This window comes from Parus major, chromosome 1, assembly GCF_001522545.3.
Source record: "Parus major isolate Abel chromosome 1, Parus_major1.1, whole genome shotgun sequence".
NCBI classification, from domain to species: domain Eukaryota; kingdom Metazoa; phylum Chordata; class Aves; order Passeriformes; family Paridae; genus Parus; species Parus major.
The window spans coordinates 48,084,104-48,105,394 of NC_031768.1; the positions used below are offsets into that span (position 1 = coordinate 48,084,104).

At 37.4% G+C, this 21,291-nt stretch overlaps 1 long non-coding RNA gene across 2 annotated transcripts in view; it reads left to right on the top strand.

Moving 5' to 3' along the window:
* Nucleotides 1-13,446, top strand: part of LOC107211717 — a 39,264-nt gene extending 25,818 nt beyond the window's left edge. Inside the window, exons 4-5 of one of the 2 annotated variants that reach the window (XR_004497363.1) lie at nt 12,142-12,294; nt 13,369-13,446. This is a non-coding gene — a long non-coding RNA (uncharacterized LOC107211717). Of the gene's footprint in view, nt 1-12,141 lie in introns of both variants that reach the window. The other variant, XR_001524284.2, reaches the window with a different exon arrangement.
* The last annotated feature ends 7,845 nt before the right edge of the window (nt 13,447-21,291 follow it).

Below are 21,291 nucleotides of genomic sequence, written 5' to 3' on the forward strand. Positions count from 1 at the left end.
AGAGAAGAGAAGAGAAGAGAAGAGAAGAGAAGAGAAGAGAAGAGAAGAGAAGAGAAGAGAAGAGAAGAGAAGAGAAGAGAAGAGAAGAGAAGAGAAGAGGAAGAGAAAGGAATAAGGAAAAAAGGAGAGATGTTTCTTTCTACGTGTAGGATGTAAGCTGTCCTTGCTGCAGGAAGATGTATTTCCAATAGTTTATGAAATGCAAGTTTATTTATATATGTGTCTGTCTGTACTTGTGCATGTGTATGTGTGTGTGTATGCATGTATGTACTTATACTGGTATGTGTGTACCCATACATCAGCCATCTCGATGAGACACAAGCTTGTTAAAGAGAAAAGCAGTGATGATTACTAAATAAACAGAAACTCCATTGGGCTAAAGAAGAGCATGACAAGCAAATTGATAGAGACTCTAAGAACACTTAAGGAGAGCAACTTAAATGCTCTCCCTCTTCTTCCACTCTTTCCTGAACTCCTGAATTTTGCTTTTGACAAGTATTGGAGACAGAATACAGGGCTGACTAAGAAGTGACACTGTCATGTTATGTCCCTATGGTCAAAATTTTTATAAGACATGTAACTAAAATTTCATTAAAATTCTTTCCTAATTCTTTGATGATAATGCAAACAATTAGCAATACAATCAAAGTGATACCATTTTTCTGTGAAATGCCAATTCATCAGGTGTTAAAATAAGCCTTAGTGAAGGGGTTGTCATTCAGCCTTGTCACTTTACTTTTTTCAGAGTTTATTCTCTATTTACATGACAGATGTGGAGACTATGCATATATGTAAACATGGAGAGGATTTTACTTTGTTAGTACATGTTTAAGACCCTTTTCCTTACTAATAAATGCCTTTGCAAACCAGTAAAATTTTTCACCTGTTCAAACAACAGAAAAAATAGCAAAGCAGATTTATGATATGTGTTGAAATGTAGTTCATCTGCAGGAGTAAAACTGGAAATGGTATAATGGAAACTGAATCAGCCCTCCATGTTCCCCTTCCATCTTCTCTGGAAAAGAATTCAGCTTGCTCTCTCTTATCCACAGAATTAGAAGGCTTAATAGCATTTCCAAGAATCTTCCAAGGAATAAACTTCAGGTACAGATTTCAATCACAAATTATGTGAAGGAAAAGAGAACACATTTTCTAAATTAATGCTTCTGTAAACAGGGCTTTATGAGCTAGGAAGCTGAAGAAATAACTGAGCTTTCTTCTTGCCTTTTCAAAATACTTGTCCTTTGATATAAACTGGCCAATAGACTGGTATTGAAATCAGTACATTTTAAATATCAACTTCTCTTTCTCTTTTATTTTGAATAAATTATATTCTTCTAAAAATTGTTTTCCAAACTGTGAATACATTGGAAAAAATGTCGGCAGAAAAAACCTTTACATAAGTTTTAATTTTCAATACATGAAAAAGAACTGAAGGTTTTTTCATTTGTTTTTGTTGCTCTTGTTAAATGAAATGAAAACAAGGCTGGGCTTTGAAATGGGATGATTTTTAAATAATTTGTGTGATATTACAAGGGAAAGAATCAGAACAGAATGATTATAATTATTTAGATGTAATCACAGAGGCGCAGATAAGTTCCTCAGGTTCCAGATTCTACCACAGTGCAGTAAGAGCATGATGTGAGGAACACAGTAATTTCAGGTGTAGGCTTCTCTGGATCTCCATGCAGGCTATTAGCCTGAGAGCTAAATGCCAAATCATGTGTAAGTAAATAATTTGAATTCTCCTCAATGAAGGAGACGCTAGACCAGTGACGTCTATTTTCAAACACTTGTTTCCTGAGAGCTGGGCGAGACTTTCCATCACAGGCCCCATTTAGCAGAAAAACCTAGGCTACATCAAAAGCTAGGCTTCTATCTCTAAATTTATCACTCAAGACACCCCTAATGTAATCTCACACCAATGCAGATCAAAGTAGGTCAGAGGATTGGGCTGTGGAAGTTACTATTTCTCTTCACTGTTTTGAAAGGAAGCCTAAAAATGACAAGTCAGATATAGACATCTACACTGTAGGTACCTATACATGTCAGATGAATTCCATATAATGGCAGGATTTCAAACCATTTTTTTTCCTCTTGCAGAAAGCAATGGCTTTTTGTCAAATTAAAAGGAAAAGGAAATAAGGATGCAGAGTTTTTTCTCTCTGTCTGGACAAAGTTCAAGCTGCAAAGATTATGCTGCAGCCTCAACAGCACTGCATCTGTAAAAATGTGCTCCCCTACTGCACTGTGGCCCCTTACACAAAAAGTGCAAACTAGAAATCTATAGAAAGTCTAGAAAACTATAATCTGTCTGTGTAGGAGTCTGACACACAAAGAAATTGTAAGATGAGAGAAAAGAGAAGACAGAAAAATAACAACAACAAAAAATGCTTTCCTGACAGTTTTGTCCATTTCAGTCATGGGTACTAAGGAAATATTACTTTTATTCTTAGAAAGAATATTTCGTATTTTCCTGTATTTAAGTCCTCCTGCTATAGCAACAGTAAGACTTGAATTTTGGGGTTTAACTGCTTTACTCGTGGGTGTCTATATTCAATGTGTTCAGATCCCTAATCTTCAGATAAAACACTATAAATGAGATTTGGCATCTTCTATGAATTTGTGAATAGAACCTCATAGCATTGTACGTAATCACAATCTTTGAATTCTAAATATTTTCTTCATTTTCTTACTATAATTTTGAAATAAGCAATTCTGCTCCAGAATATTTGAGACTTCTAAACTCAGAGTGCTGAACTCATTTTAGGTTGAAGCAGAAAGCTCCAAGCTAGTGAGCTTTGTTGTAACTTAATTATATGGCCAAGCTGGGTGTGTGAACATATCCAGTGCGCACTGGAGAATAAATTGCTGGGTTTGGTTTTTCTTGATTTACAAGTTGCAATAAGTGGTGCATGTTCCCAGGGAGTGGTAAAAAGTAGGGGTGTGTTAAACAGGTTTAAGAACATTTTAAAGAAACACTGTCAGGTTTGAGACATAGTAGATTTGGTGTACATCCTCCCTCTTTCCAAATAACATTTTCTGTTTCTGTGGTTACAAACAGCTGAGCTGCACACTGACTCTCTGTTTAAGCAATACCACAAAACCCAGTGTAGCAGTTATGTGTCACACTGTTGCTCCCCTTTTTTTTTCTTTATTTTTGCCATCAGCGGGGAAACGAAACTGCCAGAATTGCTGTTCTTTGCACTCCATGGAGAGCTCAGTACACATGCCATTGAGTTCAGCCAGTAAAATCTTGTGGTTTTCTGCAAAAAATAGCTGTGGTGAAGACAAGCAGCTTCTGGATCAAACAATTTCTCTGCTCAGAGTTGTACAATAGTTATTTGGTAGTGTTGCTGGGGCCACCACTTCAAGGTCTGAAACTCCCCTGTATAAAGTTGGGCTGCAAGTTCCCAGGAACCTTGGAAAACTCACATGATTTTGAACCTAAATCTTTTATGTTTCTCAGAAGTTTTACATGGAGAATGGACATAATTTTAAGTCTTTTGTACACATAGTACTGATTTTGAGCCTTGGAGACCTAATGGATATTTCCTTCTTCTGGATATCCTACTGGAACTAAGGATAATTCCAACTGAAAATGAGAGTAAACTTTCTTAAACAGATTTCATAAGAGATATCCATTTTGACAGCTTGTTTAGTGTAGGAGAACAGAATCAGCTGAGAAGAGTATATATACAAAATTCTGTATATACAAACAACTATTTGCCATTATTGCAAACAACACTGAGGTCTTTGTTTAGAAGGATTCTAGGCAACATGTTGAAATCACTTTTTCTTCTCAAAGCCGGTAAATCTGTTAATTTTATTTATCTCTCCTGTGTCATTATGCTACAGTACTTACAGTGCTATTCAAAATTCTATAAAATAACACTCAACACCAAAAGGTCCAGCAGAATCATAGAATATCCTGAGCTGGAAGGGACCTATGGGATCATTGAGTCCAACTCCTGGCCCTGCATGGGACATCCTCAAGAACCACACCCCATACCTGAGATCGTTGTCCAAACACCTCTTGACATCTTGCAGGCTTTGTGTCATGACCTCTTCCCAGGAAACCTGTTCAGTCTTTAGCTATTTGAGCAAATACACCTTTTAAATTCTCCCTTCCAAAGGTAATAAGGGAGCACCATGATATGCACACGAATCACTGTTTGCCAGAACAACACTTAGTCCATGAAAAAGGCGGAGTGCAGTTGTGATTTGCAAGTGCTAACTGTTTGGAAGACACGGAGCAGAGGGAAGCTGAAATTTGGAAGCAGGTATCAAAGTAACTGAAGAGAACTTGAAATAATAATGAAGGAAAAATATGTCAAATTAAAAATGGAAGTAAGCAAGAAAGGATCTCAAAGGTCAAAGATCAGTCTGATTTCCTGTACTGACAATGCAAATCCTCCATGGCAATGTTCATGAAGAGTTTCAAGAGCAGTGTCCTTGTAAATGAAGATTAATGTATCCTACTGGTTTTAAGCAATGGTAGAGATGTTTGTGTAAAAAACAGAAAATACTTTGCCCAGAAATTGCATTAGAAAAACTGCAGTCAAATTAAGAGAGACAGGATGAGCAGTGATGTTGCATGAGAACTATGTCATGAACAATGCATGGCATGTCAACTATTCCATCCAAATGGCTTGTGTTTGGGACAGATGAATATCTGAATTATGCTGCAGAAGGAGCAAATAAAGGCAAACACAGAGGATAAGAGGGTTGATGAGTTACAAACAAGGGAGCCAAGTGATTTGAAGAAAATGCCACAAACAAGCAATACTCAAAAGTTTTGGCATGAGGGCAAGGGCCTCTCAATACAATTTTTTCTCTGGGATTTGCAAGGTCAGCCTCCTAAACAGCCAAAGGTATCACTGCAGGGACTACATGTTCAGGAAACACCACAGAGATTGTCATGAATTAGTATCTCTATCATTTATCTAACTGTACAGTGCAGTGATCCAGTAAATGGGTGTTGACAATAGGTTTTGCAGTGAACAGCAAGGGTGCGGTTTGTTTATCAGTTTAAACTGATCTAGTACCACATTCCCACCAAAAGTAACATTTGTGCCTGGCCTGTCCTGCCCTTGACCATCTAGTCCCTTAGATTGCCTTGGTCAGATCACCAAACATCAAGATTTGATTCACTTCAAGTCTCATGATCAAAAGAACTGAAATAAAGCATGTGGAGAAAAAAAATATTCCAGGTAGGCCAAGTCCATTCCCTTGCCAGAGTGTGTTTGGGTGGTTTACATCAGTTAGGAAACCAGCTCTTTTGAGTTAGCACCTTAATTTAGTAACTATTGGAACAAAAAATCCCCTCAAAACCAATATTTTTACCTCTCTCTAAATTCAGTCATATTGTTATTAGTGATTATTAGTAGTAATTTCCCATCCCTAACAGCTACAGTGTTTTTAATACAAGAGGTCTCCCACAAGATTTCAATTGAAAAGACTTTCTAACACTTAGAAGGAACCATCTATGGCCTTTCTGAGGGTGTCTTAAGTTTCTTGAAATACTGCATTAGCTTTGCTCTCATCTGCAAGTCACACTTTGTTCAGATCTCTACACGCATACATATGGGAAAGGTTAGTAAACACATAATTTGGTGTATATTTGGTAATTTGACAATTATTACCAATTCATGTCCTTTTCCATATGGAGTAACTTCGTCTGATATCAACTTTTTTTCATATCAATGGTCTTTGATATCTTTCAGGCACTGCTGGGAAGGGTAAAATTTGAGGATGGGATTTGAATGACAGGAACTATTATCAGTTTAGGTTTAAAAGAAGCCATCTGACCTCCAAAGTAGTCAAATATGCTCCAGTACTTAAATCGTCACTTCACTGGACTTACTGCAGTAAACCATAGCATTTTTCTACTGGATAATCCAGAACTGGACACAGTACTCCAGATGTGGCCTCACCAATGTTGAAGAGCAAAAGGATTCTCTTCCTCATCCTGATGGCAATGCTCTTACAAATGTAGCCCAGGAAGCTGCTGCCCTTTTTTCCATGAAGGGTGTGTTAGTAGCTCATGGTCATCTGGTTTTCCATTTCCTGAAAACTTTCACTGCAAGGACCTTTTAAGCAAAGCAACTTTCCAGCCAGTGCATCCCCAGCATGTACTGGTGCTTGGGGTAATGCCTCCACAGATATAAGGGTTTGTCTTTACCATTTGAAGTTGAGATTCCTCCCTGCCCTGTTCTCCAGCTTGTGGCGGTCCCTCTGAAAGGTGGCACAACCAGCCAGTCTGCCCAGTTTGTATCATCGGTGAACCTGCTGAAGGTGCACTGTGCTCCTTCCTCCAGATCGCTCATAAATATGGAGAACAGTATCAGACCCACTACTAAGCCCTGGCATACAGCACTAGTGGATTTACCAGATTAGATTCAGCCATCTAAAACACAGACCATCCTGCTTCTTGTGATGAAAGACCATTTCTCTTCTCCCTAAGCACCATGAACACCATATAAATTGCTACTACCCCAGAGGGAAGACCAAGCCAGAATTAATAACTTTAGAAAGAAGCCCATGCTTTCTCTCTTTAATTATATACATCTTCTTTTCATGTGACAGCATTAACCTGCTTCCTTCCTCATTTTCTCCCATTCTTGCCACATCCCACCTCTGACAACCATGTAGAAAAAAATTAAGGGCTTCCTTGAACACTTCATTTAATAACAAACAAGAAGGAAGGAGGTAATCACCCATACATTGGCAACTCTATAATTATAAAGTCAATGAAATGTAAACCATCTTCACTACTGCCTTCTAAATAATTTCTTGTAATTACTAAAATGTACTTATTTATTTTCATTCTTCCGTTGTGACAGAAATTACTATTAAAAAGTTTGCAAAAAAGAAAGAATATTAAAAACCCAAAGTCCCAAATGCATACCCAGGAAGATGTTGAAATGTAAGCATAAATTTGTATTAGAAGCAAAGGAGATGAACATAATAAATAGGCATGTTTTACTGCAGTATTTCCACTAAGGTATTTAATCACTTGCAGTTTTGTGTAAGTACTAGAGAAATTGCTCTGTGACGAGCATCCAAGCTAATCTGAGTACAGATGTACTGTATCTCATTAGCAGTAGTACTATGGAAGGTAAAGTGCACAACTGCTTTGATTTATCAACAAGGTACAGAATATGCATTCAAGTAAATATATGACCACACAGTAGAAGCAAACTTCATAGATAGTATGCAGATGAGTGAAACTTTAAGCAATACTTTATGTGTTTTAATTGCACAGTAAATTTAATGTATGTATAATATAAATATTAGTTTACTGAGCTTAAATATGGTCATGTACAAAATTAAAGTTCCACATGACAAGCTTTCTCTATAGTTGTCCTGAAAAGTGTGCCACCATCCAGTCGGGATGAGTCTCAGTTCTGGCCCCTGGGCTGTTCATGCAGAGTCTCTCATTCCAAGGTAGCCACATGTCCCTTGTATTACTTTCTCATCAATTTGTAGTTAATGGAGTGGTCCTTAGGCATTACTTCGAGGAAATGGTGGTGAACACCCACCTGTCTCCAGTTCCAGATGGGTATAATACAGAATAAGGCACCTGCAAGCCAGATGTAAGACATACTCTGCCCTCAGTAATTCTGCACTGAGCACTCCTAGATGACTGCATAAAGAGAAAGGGAATTTCAGGTGGCTCCTTAATCAGGCATCTCTGGCTCCATTAATTATTTAAGGCAGGCAGAGATGGCCTGACTCAGCTTTGAGTGTAAGTGGCAGACACATCACTGGTGTGGTGAGGTCACATACCCTCTGGTTATGTCTGACATCCCTTGAACTTCTTTAATTTTATTGTTGAGACGTTTGAAAGTTCTACCTACAAATTCAGGGAGAAAGTTGATATTAAGACCAAAAAAAGTGCAAGTTCTGAAATCATCACAAAGCAGCACCAAACACAAGGGATTAGATTACTCCCTTGTAACAAACACAAGGAAATATCAACTCAACTCTCTCAGTGGATAGGGATTTTTAGTAAGCATGCCTGGCATGCCCACCTGTGAATTGTTACAGGTGTTGGAGTGGGATCTGCCCCAGCTGTTGTTGCCCCTGCCTCCCAGCCTCATGAAGTGCCTTCAAGTCACAGCAACCATTCCATTTTGTTACACTGAAGTTACAAATAAGGATCAGACTTGAGAGCTTCTGTAGTTCAGAATCATTCAATGCAATAGACAGAAAAATCTGTGAAGAGTTTATTCATTATTTCTGGCACCACAAGATAAATTTTCAGAAGGCTGCTGAAGCTGTGTGGACAGATTTATAACTTTAATATTAGAGAAAGAGCAGTGCCCTTACTTCTGACTGCAGGTCCTTGCACCTTCCTCTGAAGCATCTCCCTCCAGGCTCCACCAGAAACAAATTGCTGTCCTGGATAGGTCTAAGCTAGTGTGTCCATGCCTCTCTAAAGGAAAACATTAAAAGCAGCAGTGGACTTCTTCCTACCAGCCTTTGCAACAGAAAAGTGATTCAAGCTATGGTATTGCCATTGAAATGTTACAAATGTTGAAACAGGGTTACCCCTCATTTTTAAATGTGATAATTTATTTAATTGATTTAATTTTCTACACTCTCACTCAAAAAACCCCCCTCAAACCATATTTTCATCCAAATACTCATTAGTTCAAAGATCACAGGACAGGACTATATAGACAAGTCTGAAGAGGAGACATAGTGCTAATTTAATTTAATCACAATGTATTAAGTATTTACATAAATATAGTCCTCCAAGGAAAAAAGCTTTTATTTTGCCAAGAGCAGTTCCTTGAAGGATGATACAGAAATAAATACTAAAGATATTACTACAAAATATTATTTAGAAGTTAAAGTATTAATTTTAATTATATTGGATAATACTGAGGCTTCCCATTCTTTCAAAACTTAATTTATTCTGCTTGCACCATTTTATAGTTGCTTTCAGATGCAGGCAGTACTTCTTTCTCCTGTAACAAAGTCATATGTTCCATCCCCTTGGAAAGACACACTCTGAAATAATACAAAGACTCGGATAGTCTTCACCTGACTGGGCAACTGTAGAGGATAAAAGAGCCCCTCACCTTACTGTGATCCAAGACAAGAACAGCTGCTTCCAGACAGGTGGGACTTTCTCGCAGACCCCACATACAGACCCTGCCCTCTTCAAGGGCTGCCTTCTGTACTGCAGAGTTGCATCCACAGCAATCCCTTCCCTAGTTTACTTTTCCTCCAGATCATTTAAGGACTCAAACCAAAGAAAATCTATGCTTCAATGCAGGAGACTTTCTTTCAGGAATGGGGGCCTCAGGTACAGACAATATAATACAATGGTACTGTTCATTTAAACCTCCCCATGCATTCTCCATTAAAAGCACTATTTCATTAATATTATTTCACTAATAAGGAAAATTTGACTGTAAATAATTTTTTATTTTACTATTCAAGCAAGAAGGCTGCATAACAGAAACTGGTGAAAATTTGAACCATTCTGTAGCTCAGAGTTCATAGCAATGTTCACAATGGTAAAAAGGATACAGTATTTTAATAAGGAGCTTCTGATAGAAAAATGCTGACTTATACAGTCCTATGCACTTAGTCTTTTGGAAGGTTAAACAAGCTATTCTGCAAAATGAAATTTAAATCTAAAACAGGAAGTATAAAAAAACCTCAGCCCACCTGTTGCATCTATCCAGAAAAATGTAAATTCTGTAGGGAGGTCACTGTATTTGGAGATCCCTACCAACATATGTATATGCCTCTGTAGAGGTATCTGCATGGCTTAAAGCAAATAGCTCAGTGTCTGCCTTGCATCTAAACTGGGAGAGGAGTATCCAGAAGACCTAAAAGGAGTTTGGTGCACCACAGGTTTTCAGAGTGCCCCAATGAAGCAGTCAGTGCTGGGCACTTAATAAACCAGAGGAGATGGAGAAGCCTTATTATAAAACAAATGTTATCACAGCTGGTGTAGTACGAAGTGGGCTCTCTTGTTTTATTCACAGTTTATGACATGTTATTTCATTTGTGATTGATGCCCTGCTTTTACCCAGGAAAAGGTGGCCACAGCTGTGCTGCTTCCTACCTGTTAAACCAGAGGTTACGAAACCAAGGACATAGCAGTTTCTTTGTCTGGGCATTAACTCATTCATATTTTGCACACGCTCAGAGAGAAAGCACAAGGGAAAAGCAGGCATTCAAGCCATTTTTCTAAAGAAAATGTTAAAACTACAAATTGTGGAAAAAGAGGTTCCATCTTCCCACACATCAGACACCAGAATAAATAACCATCCTGTGTTTTTCAGATTGTGCCTGTGGTACAGCTAAGAGTTATTCAGCTATTTTTCTTTTTATAAGCATATATACCATAAAAATGTCTTAGAACCTGAAAGCAATTTAAAACATCACTTTCCCTGACTGTGTATGCTTGTATCTGTCCATAAGCCTCCTACTTTTGGCAAGGTAAATCCACAACTTCTGTCTTTAGCTCTTTTCAACCTTCTGAAAAAAATGTAGATTTCATAGTCCATCACAAGATCTCTTCTTTTTTTTCTGCAACACCATCGACTTTTTGAATCCCCCAGTTGTGTTAATAAAAGGTTATGATTGTTATAAAATGTGAAAGGTGGTTTATAACCTGAGCTATATGGGGAAAGGATATCCAGATGAGTCCAGATGAGTCTTAGCTATCCCTTTCTAGACTGTATCCTGAGCACACACTTGTGCCTGTGAGAGTAATGAATGTCTCTCAGTTACTGTGGGGTAGTCCTTTTTATTCACATGCATTCATTTGTCTTCAGTTAACAAGAGAACTACCACCAAAAAACGCATCCACAGAAGGGATTCTGAGAGTTAACCCAAGTAACTGACACTCCTGTTTCTGCGCAGATCCTGCAGTGAAGACCATATAGACACTTGACAGACTTTATTGTGGGAACTGGTGCTTTTTATAAAAATGACATTTAATCTTAATTAAATTTGTACTGCAGATTCCATGAAAATGGAGAGCACCGAATTGCCATTCTGGATTCTAGAACATACGTACAGCGTGGTGCAATGTGCACTTTGAGCACTAGGTGGAAACAGAGAAATGAAAATTAGACCCGTTCTCAACCCTTCAGCATAACAAATGGAAGAGCTTTTCTTCCATTTCCACAGATCCCAGAAGGGAGGAATGGCAGCTAAAAAGCTAAATTTTGTTGGGGGGCTTCTATCATTCTCTCTTTTTTCACACAAGATTAAGAGAAAATATTATCCTTAGTCTTCTCAAAATTTTTTTTTAATTGTGTTTCTTTAATTTTTGGGATACTTTATTCAGAGTGCTCAAATACATTTATGTTGGCTATTCTTCAAATATTTCCATGGAAATTAGACACACAGAATTTTTTCCTCTATTGCTAATGCAGTTCTGCAAAATTTTATGTTGAGCATATACTGCTGCTTTTGTCTGCTGACATTTGCTTGTTACAGGTTCTAAGCAAATAAAATAGTGAAAATAGAAATGTAATATTTTCCTTTCACTTGCTTATGCAACAAGAAAATCAGAGCTAGAAAAGTTACCCTACTTTTGCTCCTTTTATCAGACAGTTCTAGGAGGCTCCTTATCAAAATGTTTTTTGGAATTTTTTTTCATCTCAGGAAAGAGAACTGGAATGATATTTAGCTTTGGATGGTAGCCATATTTTATATGTTATATTGCTTGTGGAAAACTTGCTTCAGAAAAGTCTACGTGCAACTGCAGCAAAAGCCCACAGAATCGAGGAGGAATGATGTGGTATTACACTGGAAACCACAAAGAAGAAGTGAGACACACAACAGCAGCTCTGGTCCAAGCATTTGTGGTCATGATGGGACATCCAGGCCTTCTCATCTTACTTCCAAGTTCAATGGTGTAAGACCATCCAATTAAAAGGATATAGTCATAATTTATGCAGCCTCAAAAGAGTCTGACCTAGTCACGCCTCACCTTTTCAGTACTGTCTGCAGAGCTTGAAAGGTCTGGGTTGAGAAGTTGGTACTATTGGGACATCAAGGGAGATCTCTAGTTTTATTCAGAGTTCATGACATGCGGTTTCATTTGTGACTGTTACCCTGTTTCATTTTCACTTCTTCCAAATTCTATTTTTTTTTTTTTAGCTAAAAAATTGGTCATTACCAATAAGTTGCTCAACTTCATTATGCATCATTGTCCAAGTTCTTCACCTGTGACTGCTTTTTAACCAAGAAGAGACTAGACAACTCATATCTCAAGCCAATTTTATGAATTGAAGCAGATTTCAACTGCCTGAGGTAACTTAGTCAATTGGCTCAGATGCCAGAGCAAGTATTCATACTGATGGAATGCAAGTCAAAATCTGAACCAAACTTGAAACCTGTTGAAGCTTGGGGGTAACTAGGATTATTGTTCAAGATCCAAGAAAATATAATCTATCTAATGTCTAAATATATTCAGTAAGTTAGATTAAGTTATTTCAAATACATTTTCTAAACTCTGTAGGAACAACAGCTAAGCTAAATTCAAAGTGCTAATATCAGATAGGTGCATAAACCTACTGTCCACATTCCTGAAGGAAGTTTGTACATGATGTGTGCAATGAAGGTTAGATAGGCCAAGATACAAATGCAATTTTAAAGTAAAACCTTTGGTTCTGGAAAGGCTTTGAGTTATTCAGTGCCAGTAGCCATTACATAAAACCTGGCAGTGGGATACTGTATGTTTCCTCAAAGATTTTTGAAAATAGTTTAAAAAATAAATAAACTCCATAGGACAAATAGTGAGTGTCTAGCTTACTCCTTTTCCCTCATGAGGTGGTCATTCCAATCTTTATAATTATGGTCATCTTTTAGAGAAGACACATGTTAAACAGCATGAAAATCTCCTTGCAATATAATAAAAGTGTGTTACTCATCCTTCACTTACAACTGAAAGGTGATGAATTCCTAAATAAAGTACAGGAATTGTTAAACACAACTTTAAGAGGTTCTTGTGTACATTCACTAACATCTCTGCTTGAAATAGTGTCGGAAGATACTGGCATGCATTCAATTTATCCTATTATTCCAAATCTGCCAGGTATTAGAGACTGGATTTTCTATCAATGGGACTTTTTAGTAATCTAGCTACATGACTGAACAGTTTCATGATGGCAACTTAAAGAATTCACATATTGGTTCTGAAATAAGGAGAAAAAAAAATTACTTTTCAAGACAATCAGAACCCACATTACACATGTGAAGACGAGGTGAAAATTTCTCCCATTACACAGGGGAAGTTCTACTTGTAAATTAAACAGAGATTATATGGAAAACACTTCAAGTCAAGCACAGATGTTATTTTTTTTTAATCTCAATTTCCATTTTAAGTTCCTCAGGTAAGCTTATTGCTACAACATGGACTCACCAATTTTGGCACCGAAGAGTGTAGCTCAGGAAAGCTTTCCAGATGCAAAAACTTCCACTGCTCACAAAGCCTTTGAAGACTTGGCCACTGAATAGAGGATGCCTGATGTGCTGTCTGTTACTACTCCCAACAGCTAAAATCCCTTTTCCACCAAGATTCAAGTTTCAGGCTAAAGCAGACTGGAAGTTTACCTCTGGTGTTATCTGCTTTTGCTGGCTGGCAGTTGCTGTTGGTGACTGGAAGTGTTACTAGGAGTGGTTTTGGCTCTGAATAGGATAGCTGTGAGTCAACATGTGGGATAAATCCAGACATGCCCAGCTTCCCTCCTGCTCTGTAAACATAGTGATCTGATACAGAAATCTGACTTTAAAGCACTTCAGATCTCTGCCTTTCTGACACATAACAACTATCTTCATTCTCAGCCCAATAGTCATGTGTCACAGGTTCTTTTTTGAGGCACTCGAAATTGTGATGACTTCCTTGCCTGCAAGTCAAGCATGAGTGATAAGCATCAAGAGTGAGATCTTGGCTGTTGTAAAGCCCAGAGAAAAATCCCATTTATCTCAGCAGAATAATGGCATTGCCTCAAGACACTGCAGATCAGTGGAGAGACTTCCCACAGAACCCATTTTTTTCCTCTCCATTGTACTGTTCTGGCTACTTCTTTAAATCTTCTCCATCTAGAGCCAGTCTCTTCTACTGGAAAACCCCTCATGAAAAATTTTCCCATCCTGTTTCCATTGCTTCCACAAACAGGCTGCCTTTATATTCTTGTTTGTTTTGTTCAAGTTAAATTCCAGCTAATACTGTAATCTGGAATATTTACACACTATTTTTATTTTCTGGGTGAATAGCTGTGTTAAAGCAAGAGTCATTCAGCCAAGTTCTTTAGAGTATGTCTTTATGCTACACATCAGGAGGATAGCAATTCCTTTCCTGGATTTAATGTCACACATACCACATACCACATACAGTCTTGGCAGTGCAGACTATCTTCTGCAGACAGACTGGATTTTAAGCAGGTGACCAGCAGGTAGGCTGTATTCATTCACTGAAGTTCTTAGGTTAATGGCACAGTAAAAATGGAATTTCATACATGAAATGTTAAAGGAATATATTCGATAGGAAAACTGCTACTGTTCTTTTGCAGGAGGGGACATCAGGAATTTGTGTTTCAAATGTTTGGAAATAAGGTGGTCATAGACAGAAACAGACATACATGGCCATATTCTTTGCAGTCTCTGCCTAATCCTGGTATCTCTAATAAGCAGAAGAACCAGACATCAACACAGTTTTTAAAATGTTTATTAAGAAAAATCAAGGAGAAATGAAGATAGAAAGAAATAAGAAGACTGACTCCAGTGAAGTCAGGATTCCTCCATGAGACGCTACTTATATCACCTACATATCTACTTATGAATCTGTGCAGTTTTGTCCATATAACAGTTTAGAATTAAAAAGAACCCTTTGAGCTTTACTCTGACATCCTGTAAAGACCATTGGCATCCTGTAAATGGATGGTCATTCAAGGTCATCAGCCCAGTGAACTGCTCTGAATTTTGTTTATCTTAGAATGCATTTTTTAAGATAAAGTGGATAATATAATTAATTAGACACTGTAGTATATATTTATCACAGATAGTAGAAAACTGGATCCTTGCAGTGATGCTAAATCTGCAACACAGGTATTTGCAGAATCCATATACAGGGCATAAAAATTTGCTCATTACTTAAATTAGGCCATCAAACTGGCAGGGCATGAAAGAATTCTAAAATGGTTCTCAGATAGTTTTCCATCATCCTTTAATAAAATTTATTTGCCATTGTATCTTTGAGTAACCAGCTACAGGGTAATCTCTCCCTTAGTCATCAAAAAGTTTGACAGCACTTGATTAAAATGTAAGCATCTTAGATGCTGAGCTGCTTGTAGGAGACTTTTAGAACTTGAAGACTTACCTAAAGCAAAAAAGTAGTTTATCTATGTGGCTTGCTTATCTTTTGGATGCTGGTCTCCCTCTTGGTAACTAAAATGTACTGAAAACAATTAATTATAAGCTCTGTATACACAGGTGTGCACATGCATGAACATACTCGTGTTTAATTTTCTCTACATCAAATTTCCCTTAGGAGTCTTGGATATCATAAACTGTAATGATATTATACAACTAAATAGACCAGTATCTGACAATGCTCAGTGAACAGCACTGAAAATACCACTTATAAAATAATACATTAGGTTGATACCATCCTTTCCTATTGAACTAGTTCATAACTGGAAATTTGTTAGAATATTTAGCATATGCCATCATAAAATCACAGTGAATCATTAAGTAGCTGCCCTAACCACATTTTAATATGACAAGAGTGTATTTAATGTCAGTTAACAGTGAGTGTAACTCTAAAAATATACACTGCCTGTGAGTCTGTGTTCCTTGGATAGTAATTCAGGACATGTACATTTTATAATGTCAGTCCTCTGTCACCCCATCAAAACCTTTGATTCAGTGACCCTTTCAAAATGGCATAAGTTCAAGAGCATATCAAGGAGTGGAGAGCTTAAAGCACACACAGTCACAAGTATTATCATGCACTCAGAATAATTGCTACTAAAAAAAGCCAGGGTCTATCAAGCAACATTTTAATCTTAATTCAGAGTAACTACAGTGTATACAGTGTAATGCTCCTCTCTGTAGTTTCTAGCTGGAGATTCTTAAAAATACTTTCCTTTCCAGCTGAAATGAAGGGAACTATTGAGGAATTCTCATTGACTGGTGTTTCCTCAGGTTACTGAGGATCACAACAGACTTTAAGTTACAAGTAGACACAACTCCTCTTTCACTGTTTTATTTAGATTAATTCATTTAGATGGTTTTTAGATTAACAATCCAAAACCAAGCTGAATTTTGACTAACAGCATATCTTCTCACAGCTGTGCTTTAAATAGAAGCCTATTTGGCACATGAAAAAGGAAATCTTGTCTCACTACACACAATATATAGAGGCGTGACTTGTATTCAGTTCATAGCATTTTATGTTAATGTACTGTACTCTACCTTCTATCACTGTAAAGAAGACAAATAATAAAAATTCATATTATATATAAACTGAAATCAACTGCTTTTTGTCTTGAATAAAGAAATCACAAAATCAAGTTGTCCATTACAACGCAGTATGGACACATGAAATTTTAAGAGAAAAAAATTGAAAACTCCCAGGAGGTGTAATTGTTTCTTTCATAGAAGGTAGCTCAGCAATAAATGCCCAAATCTGTTCTTCAGTATTGAAATGACACATCCTAAACTATTCTAAGACATAAAGGACAAGGCCTGTCTTAATACAGCAAGAAATTCTTGTAAAATCTGCTGTGAACAAATCTAGGCCTGGTAGCTAAAGCAGAAGGAAATATAACGTAATTACTTCCAATGTTCTCACGGGGCCTTGCTCAGAGTCATAACAATGAGAATTCACTCATTAACGATATTCATCGCTGTTCTCATTAGTTAACCTGTTTCCTTCTACAGGTGCAATATAAGAAAAAATAAAATGATGGAGACATAAACTGTCAGCAGGTCTCTGAGCTTCATTGTGCAGAGGGGCTCCATGGGAAAGCCCCTTATTCACGAAGTAGCAGGGAGCAATGGCTGTCTCTTGCTGTGCCAGGGGAGAGCACACAGGCGAGCAGACAAAGAAATCAGCTGGTCACTTCAGCTTTGCAGAACCGGTGATCTCACCCTCTCCTCCCACTAGAACAGAGTAAAGAGCTGCTACACTTTGACTGATTGGTTTTATTTCATTACCTACTCTCCTGACATATAAGAGAAGTTAACGCCCAGTTCTTGATCACTTAAATTAATTTGGAATTATTGGACACAAGCCAGCTGATGATGATAGAGCTTGGGATTTTCTATTCCCTATATGAAAAGGAAAACAGTGCTGGACAGTTACATCAGTGCTTTTTAGCAAAGCATTAATAAATCATGTGGAGATTACTGATACTGATGATAACTCACAAGCAATACTTGAGAGCTCAAGTTCCTGAAAAGAACCACGTGCCTAAAACACGCATTTCAATAATTATTTGTGTATTGAGAATGTCTCCCTTCTCTGTACTGATGACATGAAATTAATTCATGATTTATAGAAACACTATGGAAACACCTTGCTTGATTCAATGTTATGTTTGTATAAAAGTAGAAAGAGTATGAATGAAATTTGCTTCATTTTGAGAATTTTTTCTCAAATGCCTAGGTTTATTCATTGTTATTTAATAGCAGAGTTTAAATTTGTCTCATAAGTAACAAAAAAATATTGCTAAAATAATGCTGCTTCTCACTGCCATGGAAAATAGCAACATTATTTTAATGGCTGGACTGACTATCTACAGAACTGAAAAATGGATACCAAAAATAATCTATATGCCCAAATTCTATACAAGTGACTAAACTTATTTCAGAATTGTGTCACCTGACCTACTTTGTCATTTTGCACACTGGCAGACTTCTGAAAAAAACTCATTTAATATAGTTTGTCTCTCTTAACTCTTCCTTGTTTTGTGGTGTTATATCCATCCCTGGATGTTCTGCAGCTCTGCTTTTCTATTTTTTTAAACAAAAGCTGCTGCTTTGATCATCTCTAGCATGTGACAAGACACAAGACAAGTGCTCCAATGGTGCAGGTGAGCACTCTCATAAGGAAACTTATTGGAGAAAAAAATTACCTCTGCACTTGAGACTAAAGAAAGGATTTACTCTTTGTTTGTTTATTCTCCTGCTGCAGGCAAAGTGCAACTGCCTTTGCAAAGGGAAAAGAGATTCCACCTTTTCTCAGCAGCAGTCAATGACAGCTTGGGCTGGATTTCCCAGATTTGGAAACACAGGAAATCATCTACAAACAGCTCCCAGGAACGCAAAATGTGCAATGAAACATGTGGCAACACTGAGTGATTAATAAACACATCACAGCTAGAATCTGGTTACACAACTAAGTGGTAAAACAGCCAGCTTGATAGAAGGACAGATTATAGAATGCCTTCACTTTTAAAAATTTAGGGAAGGAAGGAAAGAAGGGAGGAAGCAAAGGAGGGAGAAAGGGACTAGAAGGGAAGGAAAGGGAAGTGGAAGAAAATATAAAACAAAGGAGAGAGGGATGGTGGAAAGACTTGTGTTTCATTTTTTTAATAGAAATATTTTAAATTATTTTTTTAAATTCCTGATGAGCTAAATGAGTAAATAAAAAGTTAATATTAGAGAATCACAAAAGTTCTACAAAACAGCCTTTACAATTGACATATTCTGAATTTCTTTTTGTTTTAACAGTTTTTGCAGTAGTAGAAATCTGTGCTCCATCTCTTTCCCATCCCCTAAAGATTTTCTGACATAACCACTGGGACTGTGTTAACAATTCAGAATGACTCGGTCATGTTCTTCTGCCAGATCAAGCAGGAACTCCATGGTTTCAGTTAGACACTTCAAATATGTTCTTCTGAAAATAAACATGATGCCTTATTTCCTACAATGAGATGAGACAAACCACATCTTAAAAGAGTCTTAAAATTCCTAAGATACCAAAATAGTGATGTTTATTGGTCCAAGAAAATCCCCTATAAATAATTATTTAGAGTTAATTGTTTAAATACAAGCATAGATTTATATCAGAAATAACATTTATTGATACAGCCATTTTGCTGTTACATTTTTGTACCAAAGAAATGACCCACTCCAATGACCAGGTAAGTAATTTCTCTCAGAAAGGAACAAGATGAAAAATAAACCCATTCACTTTTTAATAGGGCTCTGACATCCTTTCTTCTAAATCTCAGAGGTATTTGTGCTTATACAAGAGTCAGTTACAGTTCATCATGTTGCTCGAGCTCTACATTTGTAGCAGCACAATGCCATTAGTCATTTCCACAACCAAAGGTATTAGAGATTGAAGTGACCTTTTAATGTCATCACATCCTACCCTGATTCCTACTATCCATGGCAACAGACTAATGTCAAACAGACAATTATGACTTCACTGCAAAGTGTAGCAACAGAGAAGCTGATTTCCAGTTTTAAGCTAAATCTCAGAAGTCAGAGACCTGGCTTTTGCCATCCTAATCAATGAAAGTTATTTGTATTCCATTTACAAGCTGTTCAATGGTCAAGGTATTTCTAACCACTCACCTCTCACTGGTGCCTAAATAAAAATTTGATTATTTTTGGCAGAGGAAAGAAAATTAAAATGGCCACATGATGCAGATTAAATCGGTGTTTGATCCAAGAATCTTTCCAACGAAGGACAGCTTTTTTATAACACAGGGTGGACATGGTTTATCTATCTCCCTTACCCCAATCAAAGCATGAAGGCAGGGGTGGGGTATAGACAGCCCTATATCCATTTTTTATCATGTGGACTCCAATGCAAAGCAGTTCTCAGTTCTATCCCTAATCACCCTGAAGGAGCCACTCTGCTCCACATTGGATTAAAATAACACATCTACAATACAAGGTGTTGGAGAACCTGGGATAAACACAAGGTTCACCAATGTTGTAGCATAAATGCAGTTTTGGAAATGAGCAGTTGGTATCTGCTGCACGTATCTGGGTGTGCAAGTATCTGAAATGCAGCGCTGTGTAAAGATATTTCAGCTTGCATTAGACTAATTGCAATATAATGCAGTTTCAATGTAGCACTACACTTTTGGGAATAGCCCTTCCTCAGAGGTGGGAATAGTCACCCTGGGCCACTGCCATGCTAGCACACATCTATTCCTGTAGGACCAGAGCTGGTGTGTATACAGGGCTATTTACTGGGCCATACCTGCCCATTCCAAGTGCACTGTGCTTCACTGAAATTCACTGGTGAGTTTGCTCAGATGTATAAACATAGTACCTGAACATAATAGAAACAATAATCAAGCCTCCTTCAGCTGTGGTTAATTACATTCCTGCAGCAAATTTATTTCGCTTGCAAGAGTTTGAATGCCAAGAGTAATCACATCAAGATCATTTATCAAGAATTGAGATGTGAGACTCGATTTTGTAGCTGGACCTCTGTCTCTAATAGGATTTAAAGAACATTTCAGAAAGAATTAAAACCCTCATTATTATCATAGGGAGGTAGAGTCCTATGACATCTCACCTCTGATATAAACCCACAGGCTATTGCAGCTAGAGACCTATGGTGATATAGCACTAGGTAAGTGCAAAGTGCTTAAAAATGTACTCAGACAAGGTCATGTGTGAAAGGGAAATTATTTTGTAATGAAGAAGGTTCATTTCCCACTGAAGTTCCAGTAATCAAACAGAAGAAAAGAGATATATTCTTAATTTGTCTCTATTCAAATGAATTCATGCTGAAATAAAAAAAAAAGATACACCTAATTTCACTTCAAAAGGCCTGAATAGGACTACATAAGGGCTTACTTAAGGACTTGGCTCAGAGCTTTGTAAAATGCAGTGTTGGGAAACTGAGCATCTGTGGTTTTATATTTCAGGGATGATGCAAGGTTTTTCAACCTTTAAATTACAGCTTGTGCAAGCAATACTCTGTTATTTAACAGATTTGCAGATGTGTCCATCTCCAAGGCAATGGGCATTGCATTTCTGTCATTCAAATGGCTGTGATTCAAAATAATTCAAAGAATGAATGAATTCCACCCTCTCCTTCTCTCTAAAAGCTTCTAAACACTACTTGGAGGGATTCTAGCAGAGGCTATAATAGATTTGCATAAAGATACTCCTTGAAGATTTTGCATATATAAGAATTTTCCATCTCTACTTTAGAAGCAAAAGGCATGAGGGAGCTTTACTTGAACCAGTTATACAGGCAGCCACTGGCAAAGCTTAGTCCAAGCCTAAGTCCTTGCTAGACTCCATCTCCTGAAAAAATCCTGAAGCAGG